At 34.7% G+C, this 18,931-nt stretch overlaps 2 long non-coding RNA genes across 2 annotated transcripts; one reads left to right on the top strand and one right to left on the bottom strand.

The window, feature by feature from the left end:
- The first annotated feature begins 2,559 nt into the window (after positions 1–2,559).
- On the top strand, positions 2,560–2,984 carry LOC125061890. The gene is made up of 2 exons (XR_007119100.1): positions 2,560–2,690; positions 2,771–2,984. It is a non-coding gene; the product is annotated as an uncharacterized LOC125061890 (long non-coding RNA).
- Positions 2,985–17,904: 14,920 nt separating this feature from the next.
- LOC125061922 lies at positions 17,905–18,404 on the bottom strand. Its single transcript, XR_007119106.1, has 2 exons — positions 18,240–18,404; positions 17,905–18,153 (listed from the first exon to the last, which is right to left on the bottom strand). It is a non-coding gene; the product is annotated as an uncharacterized LOC125061922 (long non-coding RNA).
- Between the last annotated feature and the right edge of the window lie 527 nt (positions 18,405–18,931).

Below are 18,931 nucleotides of genomic sequence, written 5' to 3'. Positions count from 1 at the left end.
CGTCAGGCGTTAAAAGTATTTAATGATTGCCTGTAATACATTTCTTTAATAATGACCGCAAAAAATCATGAGTTATTAAAAATATTTATGTATTTATTTCGTAATCCTAACATAAATTATAATTAACAGAAAACAGTTATACTAAAGATATAGTCAAAGATGGAATACATAATACATACAAAAAGGGATAAATCAATATAAATGATTAAATACGTAATACCTAATGCGGCTGTGTGATGGTGTGAAAGTGAGGGTGTGTATGGGAGGGTGTGCTCATGATGCAGGTAATTTAGCGCTATGGATATTCCTAATACTTCTGTTAAGCATATTCCGTAACAAATAGTTATTTAGGGTAAAACAGTCTTACACAAAACTATTTTTTAGATACTACACAAAATCGCCATACAACGAAACAAATTAAACCATCAGCTCCTAGGCTGTCAGTACTGTCAAACGGATATAAACGTTTGGCGCACAGAGGTTATAAATTAGACAATTAATAACAGTCTGGAACGGCTGTCGGCGGTCATTATGAGCGAGACAATACTGCCATAGCTGTTTCATATCGGTTTTAATTAATTTTGTATAGATGTCGCCCGAGAGCCAAGTTTGACTAGAAATTGACCCGACTTCGGAAGTTCATCTCCGAGACTAGTTTGGATGGCTTTGTTAATCCAATATTGTTGTTCGATATTGAATTATAATGGTTATTCAACAGCAAGTAATTTAAATCAATATGATGAACGGTGTCGTGAATTAACGGAAATATCAAATAGGGAGCAGTGTTGGCCAAGTGTGGCTCTAGCGTGCGAGGTCTCTCAGAGGTCGTAGGTTTGATCCCCGGCTGTGCACCAATGGAATTTCTTTCCATGTACGCAATTAATATTCGCTCGTACGGTTAAGGAAAACGTCGTGAGGAAACCGGCTTGCCTTAAGCCCAAAAAGTCGACGGTGAGTGTCAGGCACAGGAGACTGATCACCTACTTGCCAATTAGTTTAACAAATGATCATGAAACAGATACAGAAATCTGAGGCCCAGACCTAAAAAAAAGTTGTAGCGCCACTGATTTATTTTCTCGCTCAACGAATTAGTTTATCTATAGAACAGGGGGCAATCGGGTAGCATGCTCATCTCATGTTAAGTGATGCCGCCGCCCATGGACACGAATAAGATCGCGAGTGCTTTGCCGGCCTTTTAACAATTGATACGCTTTTTTCTTAAAGGACCCTAAGTCGATTTCGTATGGGAATACTTCGGTGGGCAGCTGGTTCTACCCACCACGGGTTACATATACTGCCTTAAAAAACGCAAGTGGAACGGCGAGATGATATGGGTGAAGTTTCGTATTCTGCCTCAACGTCCGATGATGGAAGTCGCAATGCAGCGACGAATCGCTACCAGCATTAAAGTTCCACATGGACCGAAAAAGATCGTAAATGTTTTATTTAGTAACTTGTAAGTTGTCATATTCTTACTTATATGGAGATGTTCTAACTTAATTTATAATAAAATAATCTAAAGCAGGTAACATTATCTGTTTCATAGATTATTTTTATTATACAGACAAGTAGATCAGCCTTATATGCCTGACACAATATAGATTTGATGAAATATCTTAGTAAATAAATTAAAATATATTGTCCTAGTCATAATGTGGAGGAGGGCCTGCAGCAGCTGAGACCCAACAATTGGTGGGATGTGGCACACGACTGCGCTGGATGATTCTCATTTCGAGGTAGTGGATCGGACTCAAGGTCTCGTGCCATCCACTCGGTCAGTCACGAAAAGTTCTTCTAAATTTTCTGGACATCTGCGTGTTACATGTCAAAAAAACTGTTGGTAACAATGTGTCGAAAGATGATATACATGTATCTTAGTATGGACTCACGAGGATCTAAGTGCGTGCTCCTATTTCGCCATGCCTCGTGCTGATAGAGGACAAATCTTTGTTTTGAATTTATTTTATTATTATTTATTAGTTAGTCATGTGGAATATGGTGTAATGGTTGCTGCTGCTTACACACGTTGTGTGAAACAATAACTTGGCGGTTAAAAAGAGTGGCGGAGAGTTTATTGCCAGTTCTTCTCTTCCGTTCTACGCCCTTGTTTTGAGAACTGGCAGTAAATGTAAAATTAGAAGCATTTAATGTTTATTTCTTTTTTGACGTTCATAAGTGTACATTGTGTTACAGGGAATATTAGGCTCTAACACTACATATGACGATAGCTAAAGCTACTGTGAAAAGGCCAATGTTCTAATTTCAAATTGTTTTCAAAAGTAAAATAAAATCTACTTGTTAAACAAAATATCCTTGAGAAAGAGGTGTCATAATCTTCATACAATTACAAGTGTTTGTTCGTGTTCCAAAGACAATAGACGCTTGACTTATGTAGTCTCCTTGTATGTGATGACTTCCTGCCTTCATAATTCTTAGACGAATGGTTTTAGATTTGGCATAGTTTTGAATCTTTTTACATGATTTAAATTATTTTTTACATAGTAACTGTGTAAATTTACATTTTAAATCAATTTAATTTCTTATTTACGAAAGCTTGTAATAGGATGAGGGTAGAAACAAAAAGGACAGACACAGACGGTGATTGCCGTAGATTGGACGTGTTAAAGATATAAATTGTGTCTTGTGTAATATCAAATTTGGGATTTTGAATTTCGGTCATAACTTGAGGGGTATGTTTCACTTAATTATTATTGTATGGTTTAGTTTTATTTTGGTTGTGAAACAATCTGAAATGTTTTATTTGTTTTAGCTTTGGGAAATGCCCTCAAATTAGATATTCATTTATTGAATAACAAATGTCTATAATGTTTATGTGATAAACGTTACCACATATATTAGGTTTGGCAGGATAAACCTAAATCCTCCTGGCGCCCACATTTATGTATTTTTAGTTAATTTTAATATTTAGTCTAATATATTTTAATTATTGTATTTTGCTAGTTTATAAATATCCTAATATATGCTAATTTGTTTTTTTTTATGTTAAAGACCCATAACATCCCAATTTAATTCCCAATTTCCCAATTTAAATAAAACATTTCAGATTGTTTCACAACCAAAATAAAACTAAACCATACAATAATAATTAAATGAAACATACCCCTCAAGTTATGACCGAAATTCAATATCCCAAATTTGATATTACACAAGACACAATTTATATCTTTAACACGTCCAATCTACGGCAATCACCGTCTGTGTCTGTCCTTTTTGTTTCCACCCTCATCCTATTACAAGCTTTTACGAAGCTTAGCCACGAGGTCCTGAAAGGCAGCTGAAGTCTTTTAAGTAATTAAAAAAATTATAAGCTGTCTATGTATATAAATACGATATAACGGTTTTACGTTTTCCAAGTAAGAATCTGAGGCGGAAGTCACAACTTTTGGATGTACTGCACACACCGACTTCGTAAGTAAGGCGCCGCTCACGCGAGATATTAATTATTAAGGTTTGTATGGAGGTAGACCTATTTCTATATTTGTTTGTAAGGGGTTCACTAGAGATTCTTGGTTTATTATTTGTTATAAGGTGGTGGTTTATTTTTTTATGTTAAGTGATACCGCTGCACATGGATGCCCAGAATACTGCAATGGGCAGCTGGTTCAACATATTGGTGGTGCGCGGCAAAAACTGCCTTAAAAAACGATCAGTTGTGGAACGATGGGCGTCGAGGTGATACGGATGGAATTTCGTATTCTGCCTCGACGTTGAATTTTTCCGAAGTTTCGCGTGCTTTACAGCGTGCGTGCCACCGTGACCACCGTCAAAAAATTAAAAAAGTTTAATTCGTTAAAAAAGTGTTTTCTTTAGACCATATACTAATAAATCTACTATACTAAAATAAAATATTGGGCACGGTGTTATAAAAAAACATTGCAGCAGCTAACTAAATTATTATGTAGCTACGTGGTGCTCACATATTTAAGTTTTTAATATGATATTTAATATTTACAATTATTTTTCATTTTATAAATTTTTTAATACATAACTTCAATCCGGTAAAAAATTGTTTTATTATCAAATGTGTGACGGTTATGTCTATAAAAGACAATACTATGATATTTAGTGATAACTAAATTTCTTGTTATAACTCTTGTTAGCTGTCCAATAAATAAATTGCAAACAAAAACGTCTTTGCCTATTGGAAGTTACAGGGTACCGGCGCTGATTGTCCAATGCAAAGTATTCTAGATACATTTTTTAAATGCGTCGTAATAAATTTAAAGCAGCCACACAATATTTCGTATGAAAACTTTTTGGAAAACATAGCGTTTGAAAATTCCCGAAGTGGCAATCAATAAAGTGTGGCGTGGGGCCAAGTGTAATGCGAGTGAGTCATAATTCAGGGGATGCCTCTCTGGTGTGTACCCACTGTGGGTCTTACTATATTCTACATACTTCTGTGTAAACTTTTTATAACGAATTTCAAGGGACCGAGAATTTTCCTTCGTTATAGAGAGATTTCGTTATATGGAGAGAAGAGGAAAAAAAATACAAAATTTAACCATACACAATAATTTATAATTTTATTACTATCAATAGGTAAATTATTAATAGAAATAAATCAGCTACAACCTCTTTAGGTCTTGTCTAATTGAATAAAATGATTTGACTAGACTTGACTTGACTATAAAGGTTTCATAATAATATGTACATACGATAATTACATTAATTAACAAAAAATAGTTTTTAGTTCATATTTCAAATAATAATTTGTCTATAGAGAATAGACAGTGCGCGATGTGGCTTTCATAGCTGCTTAGTTTGAAACTTTACCTGATGATTTATCACGTACATAACAAGCAACTAGCTAAGATAAGCATACTTTCATATCAATACAGCAACGGGAAATTCATAGAATATTCCAGCATCTTGTTAAAAGTTTATTTTCATTTGATAAGCTAGACTATCAACAAAGATTGCCTGTTCATGAAACTTATAATAATAATAACATACTTTATTGCTGTATTTACTTATACTAGTACATAAACATGTGAAATACTATTTTTTTTTTTAATAATTAATTAGCAAGCCGGTTGATTTCTGTTATTCAGCTTGTCCTTGGACATAGGCCTCCTCTAAGGGCTTCCACTCTTCAGTTTCTAGCTTTAGGTAGCCACGTAGGGCCAGCTACTCTTCGCACACAATTGAAACTTATTAAAACTCTATAGCGTGTAATAACGTTTTTGTCAAAATTCAATATACACTTATGAACGTAAAAAAGAAATCTCGAAATTACCAAATCGAGAGCATACAGCCGACGAGAGGAACTGGCAAGAAACTCTTCGCCATTTCCGTTTAATCGCCGAACAACATATTTTCTTTCCACAACTCAGCGTTAATTTGTTAGTATTTGCCGCGCACCACCACCACCACCAACTGCGCACAAAGTATTTCCGAATTTTTAAAGGGCCAGCAACATACAAACCCTATGGTATTAATAGTGTCCATAGGCGGCCTCCTGCCCGTTTATCCTCTGTTCTATATAAAAAAAACAACAACATGCGTTTTTTGGATCATCCATTTATCTAAAAACGAAAATAGCCAAGAAGTTAAGCAGTAAAAACCCGCAAACCTGATAATTCCCGAAGTCCCACGATTTGTTTTTCACTATGAATCTTGTCAAGTTAATTTCAAGTGAAAATTCTCTAAGCTTAATTTTCGAAGTAATCACCAGATTAAACGGCGCACATGAGTAATAGCTCCTCCAGGTGATACAAAATTGATGCTTCGTTGCCGCTACCTAGATAATGGACGCTCTTTAGCTTGAATATTAGTTGGCAAGGTTTGTTGTTTTTAGTCTTAAATAAAATACAAGATCTCTATTTTTAATAAATGACGATCACACCATGATAATTCTATGTAAATTAAATAAATTTTTCGTTTTTCTAGGGGTCTGATGGGATGAATTTCAGAGATTCCTACGAGAATCTAAGTGCGTGCTCCTATTTTACCATGCCTCCTGCTGATAGAGGACAAATCTTTGTTTTTAATTTACTTTATGATTATTTATTACTTAAGGTGTCATGTGGAACACGGTGTAATAGTTGCAGATCCTTACAAACGTTATGTAAAAGCAAAAACTTTCTTGAGTGTTGGAGTTTATTGCCTGTTCTTCTCTTCCGTTGTACGCCGTTGATTTGAGAACTGGTACTAAATGTAAAATTAGAAGCATTTAATGTATATTTCTTTTTTGACGTTCATAAGTGTACATTGTGTTACCTACATAAATAAATGATTTTTGACTGAATGTCAAACGAAAGACGAAATGACAAAACGTTTCGATTGATTGTAATTGGTCAATTGCATCTCCAATCCAACACGCGACATGATGCGTCATGATATACACAAGTCTACGCGCTATCCGCTAATCAAACACAAAGGTGTTGTCGCTACTCCTCTCTTCAAAGAGACTCTCTTTAAAGCCTCAGATAGCATCAGAGTACCAGTACTCTGATACCCAGGTGTTGACATAAGGAATAACGTTCAATTTTGTGGCTATTTAGAAGGGAAGGCTAAATTAGACTACAAGAAGATTTGTGTGCTCAGCAAGGCGAGACCCTACTTCACTCCGGGCCACCGCTACCACATAGAGTACTTACTGCCAGTACCAACCCCTTCCACTTGACCTTGGCATTGTGTTGAAATTTGGGGATCTCTATGCATCTTCTACCGCATTTACCATGCGAATGTTCGGAGGAGTTATTTGGAGTAATACCTGCAGCTGAGTTTCATCATGTGACGTTAAGGCAGAAAACTAAATACCATCCGTACCTTGACGCCCGTATTTCCACAACTGAGCGTTTCTTAAGGCAGTTTTTGCCGCCCACCACTACTATCTGGAACCATCTGCCCATTGAAGTATTTCCGAAACAATTCGACTTGGGGTCGACAAAAAAGCGTACCAATTCTTAAAAGGCCGGCACTTGCGAGCCTTCTGGCAATGAGAAAATCACTTGACATCAGGTGAGCCTCCTGCCCGTTTGCCCTTTGTAACAAAAAAAATGCATTAGCTTGTCGAATCATAATTATTTTTTGACCGGCTTTGTCTCTCGTCGGTCGTTTAACTTTCTCATTCCCCTGATTACAATATCACTTTGTAAAAATGACATAAAATATCCATCATGGCGGCAGGCAATTTAAAATTGAGGAGAGGGCTAGAATTTGCCCAATTGAAATTCTAATGTAAAGAAGAAGGTAGAGAAAACACATACAAAAATAATAACTTTTTTACTATGTATGTACAGGCTAATCTTCAATATTACTAAATGTATCGCGTTTTTGATACTACATACAAGTCATAAAGAACGAAGGCAAAATTTGGAGCTGTTTTAAGGGGGAGCCGTGAGTCGACTAATTTACCCAAAGAATATTTAGTACTTTGCACAACATTATATTATAACATGTTATAGTTATTCTACTATAAATATGATATTCTGCGAAACAGCAGCTTTGTCAGGAAATTGAAATGAAAAATACTATACTCTAAACTTTAGAGTCTTACTCTAATATACATTTAGAGTCTAAAGGTATATTAGAGTAAGACTTAGTCGGGACTTAATATGACTCGAATAAATAAATTTGACGAATATTTAAATGATCATAATCCTATGGATTGATTTGCTCCAGATCAAACAATTTGTATGACTCAGAACTTAGCGATTAAAGAGTGGCGGCGAGTTTCTTGCCAGTTCTTCTTGCCCGCTCTACGCCCTTGACTTGTGAACTGGTAGTAAATGTAAATTTACAATTAATTTAACTTCTTTTCTGACGTTCATAAGTGTACTCATAACCTATATGAATAAAGTTATTTTGAGTTTGAGTTTGCATATCAAAAACGTTTGGCATTGTGACATTCGGGAATCTTGCTTTCGTCTCGGCTCTTAAATCAGTGGCGCTACAACCTCTTTAGGTCTGGGCTTCAGATTTCTGAATCTGTTTCATGGTCATTTTTAAATCTAATAGCCTCGTAGGTGACCTTCAGTGCCTGACACACGCCGTTTACTTTTTGGGTCTAAGACATGTCGGTTTCCTCACGATGTCTTCCTTCACCGTACGAGCGAATGTTAAATGCGCACATAGAAATAAAGTCCATTGGTGCACAGCCGGGGATCGAACCTACGACCTCAGGGATGAGAGTCGCACGCCGAAACCACTAAGCCAACACTGCACAAACTCTCTCAAAACGTCTTTTTTTTTTTTTTTTTTATGTAATAGGAGGCAAACGGGCAGGAGGCTCACCTGATGTTAAGTGATACCGCCACCCATGGACACTCACAATGCCAGAAGGCTCGCAAGTGCGTTGCCGGTCTTTCAAAAATTGGTACGCTCTTTTCTTGAAGGACCCTAAGTCGAATTGGTTCGAAAATACTTCTGTGGGCAGCTGGTTCCACATAGTGGTGGTGCGCGGCAAAAACTGCCTTAGAAAACGCTCTGTTGTGGAACGACGGACGTCGAGGTGATACGGATGGTATTTTGTATTTTGCCTTGACGTCCGATGATGAAACTCAGGTGCAGGTATTAGACCGAACAACTCCTCTGAACACTCTCCATGGTAAATGCGGTAGAAGATGCAGAGAGATCCCACATCTCTACGCAACGCCAAGAGATCAAGCCGCACGGAAAGTGACTGGTCGTCGACGATTCGAACGGCTCTTCGTTGAATACGGTCAAGTGGAAGGAGCTGGTACTGGGGAGCTCCCGCCCAGAGGTGAGAGCAGTACTCCATGTGGGGCCGAATTTGCGCTTTATATAGTTGCAAGAAAGAAGTCTCGGCTCTTACCTACTAAGAGGCTTGTAATAAAATAAAGGTTTCCATTGACAGCTAAGTTTGACACTAAATAAGCATTTACGGTGTCTATCTAGAATTTACGACGAACCGTGACAGGTGTCGTAAACGGGTGCTGTGATTACATGAATAAATATTTTATTTTACTACCACCAAGTTAGCCATTTGCCTAACGAAATCTTATTAAACAGTAGAATTCGTAAATTTGTAAGGACCCGCGTTAATTCGAGACCCGAAGATCATATTTCTAATTGACAATTATTTTGCTTAGAAGTTATTTTAAGTATCTGCTTTGATATTTATTAATTCGTTTACATCAACATAGATGCATAGACTACTATCAAAATTAACACTGATACAATATTTTACCATAGACTAATGAACATAGATAAATTAACTTTAAAACAACCTTTTGAGTCAAAGTCAAAGTCAAAAATCATTAATTCATGTAGGTAACACAATGTACACTTATGAACGTCAAAAAAGAAATATACATTGAATGCTTCTTATTTTACATTTACTGCCAGTTCTCAAATAAGGGGCGTAGTACTAAAGAGAAGAACTGGCAATAAACTCTCCGCCACTCTTTTTAATCGCCGCTAATGTCTGAGCGTCGTGGTCAGCAAGGAAGCATCTGCAGCAGACTATCTGTTTCCACCGGTTTCTATCCAGCGCCTCTCTTATGACAGTGTACCGCTTTGAGAACGATGAGTCTTTGACTTGATCGGTCCATCTGGTTGGTGAACGACCACGTGACCTTTTGCCTTCTGTTACCAACCACGATCAGTTTCTCCAAATTCTCATCACCTCTGCGCATTGTTTGCCGAGCATTCGCCGCAAGCACCACATCGTGATAACATAAGCGAAATACAATTAAAGAAAAAAATAAACTGCAAAAACAGCACCATACATAAATTATACGTCGTATACTCGTAGTACTCGAAATTAACTATAGAAATTCTATTGAAAAATAAGCAAGATGGAGAGGCCGGAAGAGAAGAAGATAAACAAGAAGGAGAGAAATCGCGATGACGGGGAGGTGGGATGGCTGGAGATAGTTTTACATAAAAGTTGTGGAATCCAAATAAATTGATCGTTTAAAAGGCCGGAAACGCACTCGCGAGCCCTCTGGCATTGAGAGTGTCCATGTGTATCACTTAACATCAGGTGAGCCACCTGGCCGTTTGCTATGTTCTAAAATATAAATAAAAATATTATTTATTATTAATGTCTTGTGTTTATAAGTGATTGTATTTTTATGAACCAAAACATAGCTATATTATTATTCTATTGAAATTAAAAGCATACAAAGTTCAGGTCAAAATCTCTTTGCTAGTACAGAACAACCCAACACGGTTATGTTATTTCCCTTATATCCAGCTTAAACCACTTTATGTAAGCTATTACCATAACAGCTGCATGTAAATAAGTTATTAAAGCCATAAATAACAGAGTATGAGGGTTATAAATGCATCACTGAGCGCGAGCGTTGGACCAGATCAATTCATTTCCTGTGACCAGAGATTATATTATTTATAAGTAAACAAATTACACTTTATTGTACATACATTAAACATAAAATTGGGCCTTATTGCTGAATAATTAAAAATATATAGGATTTTGAAGAAGTGCAAGTGTGCCAAAAATAACAAAAAAATATAATAATTAATATAAATATTATCTAGCGCTGGATCACGTCTGCTTTACAGCATAATGCTGAGCCAGGGCAAATTATGATCACAACACACACACATTACACACTAAAAATGTACCTTATTCCTTGAAATTTTTTTTTGTTATTTTAATTATTATTATTTTCTGTGTTTCTGTGTGTGTGTGTTTCGTTAGCGTTGCAATATTTCAGCCACATTTTGGTGCAAACATCTTTTCTGTTTACGTTCATAAGTAAAAGATTAATTTAATTTTGAGATTGAGTTTGAGTTTGATCGCTATTCGCTCGTTGAGTTCGGTTGCTCACTCATCAGCTCCTGCGCTCCTTAAAATAAAATCAAAATATCAGACAACGATAGTGATAACTATCTATTTAATATTAATCGCTTCGAACCTGTATTTTTTGTATCCTGGAACGAAAAATCTTGAGTAAAACAGGTAGTTATATATCTAATACACTAAGCCAAATAGAAGAAAATATAACTAGCGATTTACTTTTAAAATTCCTTAATTTTTAACAATTTAGCGTCGGTACCCTACAACTTTCGATAGCTATGGGTCTTGAAGTTTTTAAAAACTTCTGAATGTTCTGAATGTTCTCTTAATATCCATTATGTTTACGTATCGAAATATGAGGACCATGTACTCGACGACTGGTAGTAACCGTAAATTTAGAGTAAATTTAACATCTTTTCTGTTGACAATCATACTTGGGTACCTACGAATAAAGTATTTTGAGTTTGACATTAAAGTCAGGTTCGCTTTTGCGTAAATACCGGTGTTATACAATAAATTAATCTGATTTGGTTTCAGGTAAAATGTTGAACCATTAAAAGATAATAACATACATTATTTTGATTACACATAATGCGTGACTCGTATGAAATAAATATTTCCTTTGTGTATTACACAAATTTCAACGTCAAGAATAATATTAATATATTATAGTTTGAGCAACGTTCGCTTCATCGTGCGACTCACTTCCATGAGGCCGTAGGTTCGATTCCCGGCTGTCTACGGACTTTCTGTCTATGTGCGCTTCTAACATTCGCTCGAACGGTGAAATAAATCATCTGGAGTGTTGCGTCACTGATTTATACTATTGATTGAATACTTTATTATGAACATTTTGTCATAAAAGATTTGAATTTCGTAGAGAGAAATGCATTTAGGAGGAAATTTTGACGTGACAACGTCTTATAATTCGATGGAGCCGGCTGCACGCACGAAAAAACATGACTCATGCGGCGTTACCTCGCTCTGAGGCGTTCCATTAAGGCTTGAAGTGCAAGCGAGAGCACTCGTTCCGCGCTCTCGCTTGCACCCAAAAATTGACATAATTGTATTTATGCGTACAAATAAATATAACTTGATCAATTCAATTGTGATTTCCATACATCCTTCTCTATATCCATACAAAATATCTATCTAACAAATAAAATAATAATTTTCTTTTGAAGAATGCATTGCAACCAATCAACCATTCAACTATCGTCAGTAAACCGACTTTACAGACAACCGATTTTTTTATCAAAGACATTGTTCAATTAGACACCATTTCTTAAGCTGAGATGTTTAATACATAATACAATTGAAATACTTATACTATTCTTCAATCAAAACAATACCGCGATTCAAGGAACCACAGGCGACATCTATTGGTTGAACATAAAACTATAATCACTTCGACATAATCAAAAAACTTTTTGAGACAGCTAAAAGGGTTTTATCCTTTATAATCCTTTGTTGCATACAACAAAATGGAAAACCATTATACTTAGCCTCTGTTCAGTTCATTTGGCATGAAATATGCACACGACAGTCAAGTTTTATCTCTTGGAGGCCACGGATGGCCTATCGCGGCCCTTAACGGTCTACCTAGGGTTGACACTTAGCAGCTCTTGCTTTAATTCTAAAACTTAATTATACTTATTACTAATTATTGCTTTAGGGTATTTATTTTGTACGAATTATATAAAAAAGTGCATGCGTACAAAGTACACATGTCAGAAGTGAAACTTTTTTGGCAAACTAATTTTTAACTCGTGTTCATATTTATACAAATCTAAAACTTATGATTTCCGAGACTTAGAGGGAGGGAAAAAGGAAGATATGTTAGGAAATTAATGAATTTAATTGTCATTAAAATATTAAGTCTCGAAAATTAATACAAACTATAATTTTTTTTTTTAAATTTATTTCTTCGATGATAAAAACACATGGCATTTTAATTTACAATTCGTCATTTGAGATTTCAATAAATTATTTTGCATAAAATATAAAATGCTAATAATACATAAATTCTCTTTACGAAATTTTATTTCTAAAAATATAATTTCTATAAAGTAATTCACCCTTCTCACTCTCTCTCAATCGGTCTTAATCGCTCTCTCCCTTTTCTTCGACAAAAACGCTGCACATCTTCGTGACGTTTTTTAAAAAAATTACCCTTATGCACCTAAAGAAGTTTCACTTCAATAACTTTAACCTTTACCTAACCTTTTAGGTTGGGCCTTTGATTTTTGTATGTTTCGAGATCATTTGTTTTTTCTTCTGTGTCTGAAACACACCGTCGACTTGATAGTTCTAAGGCATGTCTGTTGCCATCACCGTATAGGCAAGTGTTATGTGTTCAAATACACAGAAAGTACTTTGGTACACCGCCGGGATTCGAACCTACGACCTCAGGAATGAGAGTAACACGCTGACGCCATTAGACCCATAACTGCGCACTGCTCAAATGCTTGTTTAACTTTCTTTCATGTAATAGGAGGTTGACGGGCAAAAGGCTTACCTGATGTTAAGTGATACCGCCGCCCATGGGCACTCACATTTCCAGAAGGCTCACATAAAAATGGGCCAGGATCGGGCGATGAAGGAGGCTTACCTGAGGCCGGCTCAGTGGTCAGAGACAATAGATCGGTCTAGGTACCGCTGGATCGATGGAGGAAGACCTGCTGCAGCTAAATCCAGCAATTGGCGGCAAGGGGACAGGCAGCGCTGGAAGATTCAAATTTTGAAAGCCTAGACACTTTTTGGGTCATAGAAGTTATATTCAAATATTTCTCCCAGTTTATTTCAAATTCACAACCCTAACCTAACATAAAAATGTGTACAATGTTATGGTTGTTATAAAATATGTAGGATCGCATTTTGAAAGTTATTAGATGCAAAAAGATATTTGTTTTTTCACTTCGTTTACATTGTAGCCATTTGATGGGGTTGTCAATGATTAAACAAACAGGGGACATAGGTAGAGTAGAGTGTAAAAATATTATCTTACGAGATATTTCATTAAGAAATATATAAATAACATAACAAGAATATATTTATATAGGTGGCCTAGCGTTAGCGGGCGACTCTCATTCCTGAGGTCGTAGGTTCGATCGAGCTGTGCCAATGGACTTTCATTATATGTACGCATTTAACATTCGCTCGAACGGTAAAGGTAAACATGAGGAAACCGGCTTGCCTTAGACCCAAAAAGAAAAAGGCACAGGAGCTAAACCAAAATCTAAAGTTTTTTTATTTATTTAATCGCATATGGAATAAGAATACATTTTAATGTATTTTTTTATTTGTAAAAAGAGCAAAAATAAGACGAAAATCGATAGACCAAGAGGAAGAAGGAGATGAGGGTGCCCTAAAGGTTGATTGAAGATATAGAAGCGGTATCAGGAAGCGATTGGAGAAAGAAAGCCAGCCAGATAAACAGAGTCAGTTGGAAAAAGCTGGAGTAGGTCTTTAGCCGTGAACGGGTTCCGATTAACGGTACTGATGGAAGCTAGGAGATTAGGATAACAATACAAAAATTTAGGAAACAAATCTAAGCTTTATATTCTACTTTTTTTTACTTACAGATCATCACCAACTATGCAAAATACCTACTCAGTTTTGTATCGCGCATCCCGGACATAAACGAACAACTGCGCCTTCACTTGTTTAAGCTATCGCGGAATAGCTATTAAGAATATCCACAGCGCTATCACCTGCATCATGAGAACACTCCACACAGCCTCACGTACATACCCTCACTTTTACACCACCACACAACACAGCCAAATTAGGTATTACTTAGTAAAATGTATTTAATAATTTTTATTGTTTTTTCCCTTTTGTAAATGTTTGATCATTTTTGTATATTATATTATGTCATGTGCTCCGTCTTTGGCTATATTTTTGATGTGAAACATCTATAGCCGCACGAAAAACCGATTTCTGGCGTCGCCACGCTATATGATGGTTTATTATATATATATATATATATTATACAGTCTAGTGTGTACGGTGTGTGTATTTCGAAGTCACTGATTAAACGAATTAAGAAGTCACGATTTGAAATAAATTCGTAAATTTTTGTATTTAATGAAAATAAGTGTTTATTCATAGATAGTCATCGTTATCTGGAAAAAAAGTCGTTATATTTTATTTTATCATTTTTACATACCTATTTAGTTCCTATCACAATCTGTTCTTTTCTGCATATTTTTTTACAAAATAATGTCGATGTTTCACATCTGCCAGGCGTCCCGTGACGGCTCACATTTTATTTTGTGTAATTGTTTGTGTTTGTTAGCTGTGAGTTTACGTAATAAATAAATAATATATATTTCATATACAAGTATATACCAATATGCATAAGATATTTAAATTGGATAAGTTGAATTTAAACTAAATTTTGATGCCAAGAACAGTCTTCGGGGATCACCATAGGACACTATCTTATTTGGCTCGTTGCCTCAACTCCAAATTTGTTTTTAGTTAATAAAACAAAGCGTGACAGTGAAGTATTATTATGCGATTTATTTGACTGAAAATATTTTAGAAATAATTTACGCGCGTCTTGATAGTGGATAACATTTTTGTAAGAATTATTATGAGCCGTTTGTTACGAATAAACTCAGAAACATTAACCAATTCATCAGGATCATCAGGATTATACAAAAAATCAGTGGCACTACAACTTTTAGGTCTAGGCCCCAGATTTCTGTATCTGTTTCATGATCATTTGTTAATCTAATAGGCAATTATGTGATCAGCTTCCTGTGCCTGATTAACACAGTCCACTTTTAGGGTCCAAGGCAAGCTGGTTTCCTCACGATGTTTACCATCACCATTCGAGCGAATGTTACATGCGCACATAGAAAGTGGATCGAACCTACGACCTCAGGGGTGAGATTTGCACGATGAAGCCACTAGACCAACTGCTCAATGTTACAAATATTTTAAAATAAAAATGTCCATGCGAGGTTGGAACAGGCCCCGCCCTTCACCAATTGTTACACAATCATTTGTGATCACTTGTAAAACACTTGCCAAATTCAAATACAATTTTGAAAATCGAACGCATATTTGTAGACCAACAAACAAGTGAAGATACAGCAATTCCATTTTTAAAACTTATACTCAGTTCTCAAATTATATGTTTCATGTGTATACTTGACACGAAATTCATATCGTGTAACTTAAATGTTTAGTTTAACATTAGTTTTAAACAAATTAAACCATAAAATACAGCTCAACAGAGAAATAATGGAAGGTCCACATTTCTAGGATGCTACATTATCTAACTTTCCAGACTTGCTTAAGGACTCTTGCCATTTGAAATATTTAAGGTCAAATACAAGTTTAATTTAGAGAATTAGTAATGGGTGTATTATGTTTATATTCTAATTTCAAGTCAGAATAAAATAATAATAATTTTGTCCACTTAGGGTCGGTTTTTTGATCCGTAGTTAACTCAACTATTGGTTAAAAATCCTTACTAATAGTTAAATATCAGCAAAATGCGTTTTTTGATCCGTGGTAACAGCATCCAATGGTAAAATATCTAACCATTTGTCAAAAAAGTTAACTACTCAATATCGGAGGGTTAAAAAGATGGCCGCTGGTAATTTATATAGTAACAGCTGTTTGTCACAGAAATCAAACTATGATAAATACGTTTATTACTATCTAATGATGAATTTAGACATATTGAGATACTTTAATTAATGAGACGATGAAGAAGACGATAATATTATATGACAATGTGTTAATGAGTGACCAAAAATATTTAGGCAATGTCATCCGCCATTAGAAACCTGGGATGATGTAGATTTTTGTCACTGTTACCCCCTATCGAAGGGAACAGTGCTCTGGATTGTTACTGAAATTGGGAATGATCTTAAACTGCCAATGAACAAGAGTATATATAGACAGCAGCTCATACAAACCTATTTTGCTTCATTACTAGCTACAGAACCGCAGCAGTATACAATTAAGTATATTACTAATTCATTATGTGTTTTATTGCCTATAATATTAACTTATAATTATTATAATTAAATAAAATACAAGAACAAGAGTATATATAGACAGCAGCTCATACAAACCTATTTTGCTTCATTACTAGCTACAGAACCGCAGCAGTATACAATTAAGTATATTACTAATTCATTATGTGTTTTATTGCCTATAATATTAACTTATAATTATTATAATTAAATAAAATACAAGAACAAGAGTATATATAGACAGCAGCTCATACAAACCTATTTTGCTTCATTACTAGCTACAGAACCGCAGCAGTATACAATTAAGTATATTACTAATTCATTATGTGTTTTATTGCCTATAATATTAACTTTTAATTATTATAATTAAATAAAATACAAGAACAAGAGTATATATAGACAGCAGCTCATACAAACCTATTTTGCTTCATTACTAGCTACAGAACCGCAGCAGTATACAATTAAGTATATTACTAATTCATTATGTGTTTTATTGCCTATAATATTAACTTATAATTATTATAAGTTAATATTATAGGCAATAAAATACATAATGAATTAGAGTTAATATTATTTATATATTACTAATAATATTAACTTATAATTATTATAAGTATATACAAGTATGTACTTATACTAAAAACTACAGCTACACATTAGTTAGGGACCTATGATATTCTTTAGGGCTTTTATTACATTTGTGAGTTAGCATCTACCTACTTTATTACAAGAATTTATAAATAAAACATGTGACTTGATTAATAAACTGTTTAATTATAACTTAAATACAAACCATTTTTATTAAAAAAACATTACAAAATTTACATGAAACCCTAAAGTAGCAATTAAATATTTTCTAATTGTTCCTTCTTGCATTTCACCTCAATTTGATGCAACTCTTTTTGCTGCTACATATACTTATTGTGCCTTTCTTCCATCTGCTGCATCACTTTTTGGTGCACCTCCTCTTTATGCAGTATGCATTTTGGTGGGCCTCTCATTGGTGCAGCAAATGTTTTTGATGCTCTTCCTTAGCATAATTGAACAAATCATCCTCTCTTATTTGTCTTTGTTTCAAAAACTCAATTTTTTTTATCCGTGTGGATCATAATCCGCTTCCTTGTTTTCAAAGGGTTAAAAAAAAAATTCCTTTTGTTGTAGGACACAGCTATACAAGAATAAATATAAAAATGTGCCTACACCTTCATTAAATGTATATTAAATTTAACACTTCGGTGTCTAGACCCATCTGAGTTGAAAACGTCACAGAGATTTCCAAGCTGCATCTTTTTGTAGATTGCTGCAGTGATCAGTTGTTTGCAGGTTACGACTGTGTAATCCTTGAGAAGCATCACCAGTTTGGCAGTTTCTTTTTTGGCGAAGTTAGCAGTATGGTCCCTTTAACAAAACATAAATGTATTACTTTCTATTACGAAACACAAGATAAACCGGAATAAATAACACGAAAATATGTTTTTACTTACTTATTTGACCGTTGGCTGTTTGCGGACATCGTTATTTATATATTTAAGTATCGTAAAAGGTGTAAACCGTATTAAAAAACAGAAAAACAACTTTATTTATATCGTGTTATTTAGATTAATTTGACAGTTGACACTTTCAAAGCGCAAATAACGAATGAAGATGGCAAAAATGAATTTCATTCACTCAATATGTCTAGTGTTGTCATACAAAATAAATGTTCCCCACAAAAAAGAACCACATTTTTTGGGATGTCATTGCTCATTGCACTGGCAACAAATTGACAAATTGTTAATTTTAACTATAGTTAAAAAAGGCATTGAAAAACGCAATTACGATTTTACCAATGGTTATTCATTTGACTATAGTTAATGTAACAAATGGTAAAACCATTTTTTACTACGGATCAAAAAACTGGCCCTTAAAGGTACACTGCCACAGTGACCAAACTTTTTAAATTTGTTTTGATTTTCTTTTTAATTATTTTTAATATTACTTTGTAGGTTAAGAAAATTGTTTACTTGATTGTAACTTATGCATATAAATTACGATTTTAAATAGTCACAATCTAAATTGAATACCTCGTTTATTATACAGATAAAATATTCGACAGGTGTTGTGACTATTTTTAATTTTGATTAACGTTGTACGGGCATTAGAAATAACTTTGAATTATTATTAGTTACTTTTATAT

This window comes from Pieris napi, chromosome 24 (genome assembly GCF_905475465.1).
Source record: "Pieris napi chromosome 24, ilPieNapi1.2, whole genome shotgun sequence".
Lineage (NCBI taxonomy): Eukaryota > Metazoa > Arthropoda > Insecta > Lepidoptera > Pieridae > Pieris > Pieris napi.
The sequence above is the reverse complement of the archived record's forward strand: the minus strand, read 5'-3'. Positions and strand labels throughout refer to the sequence as shown.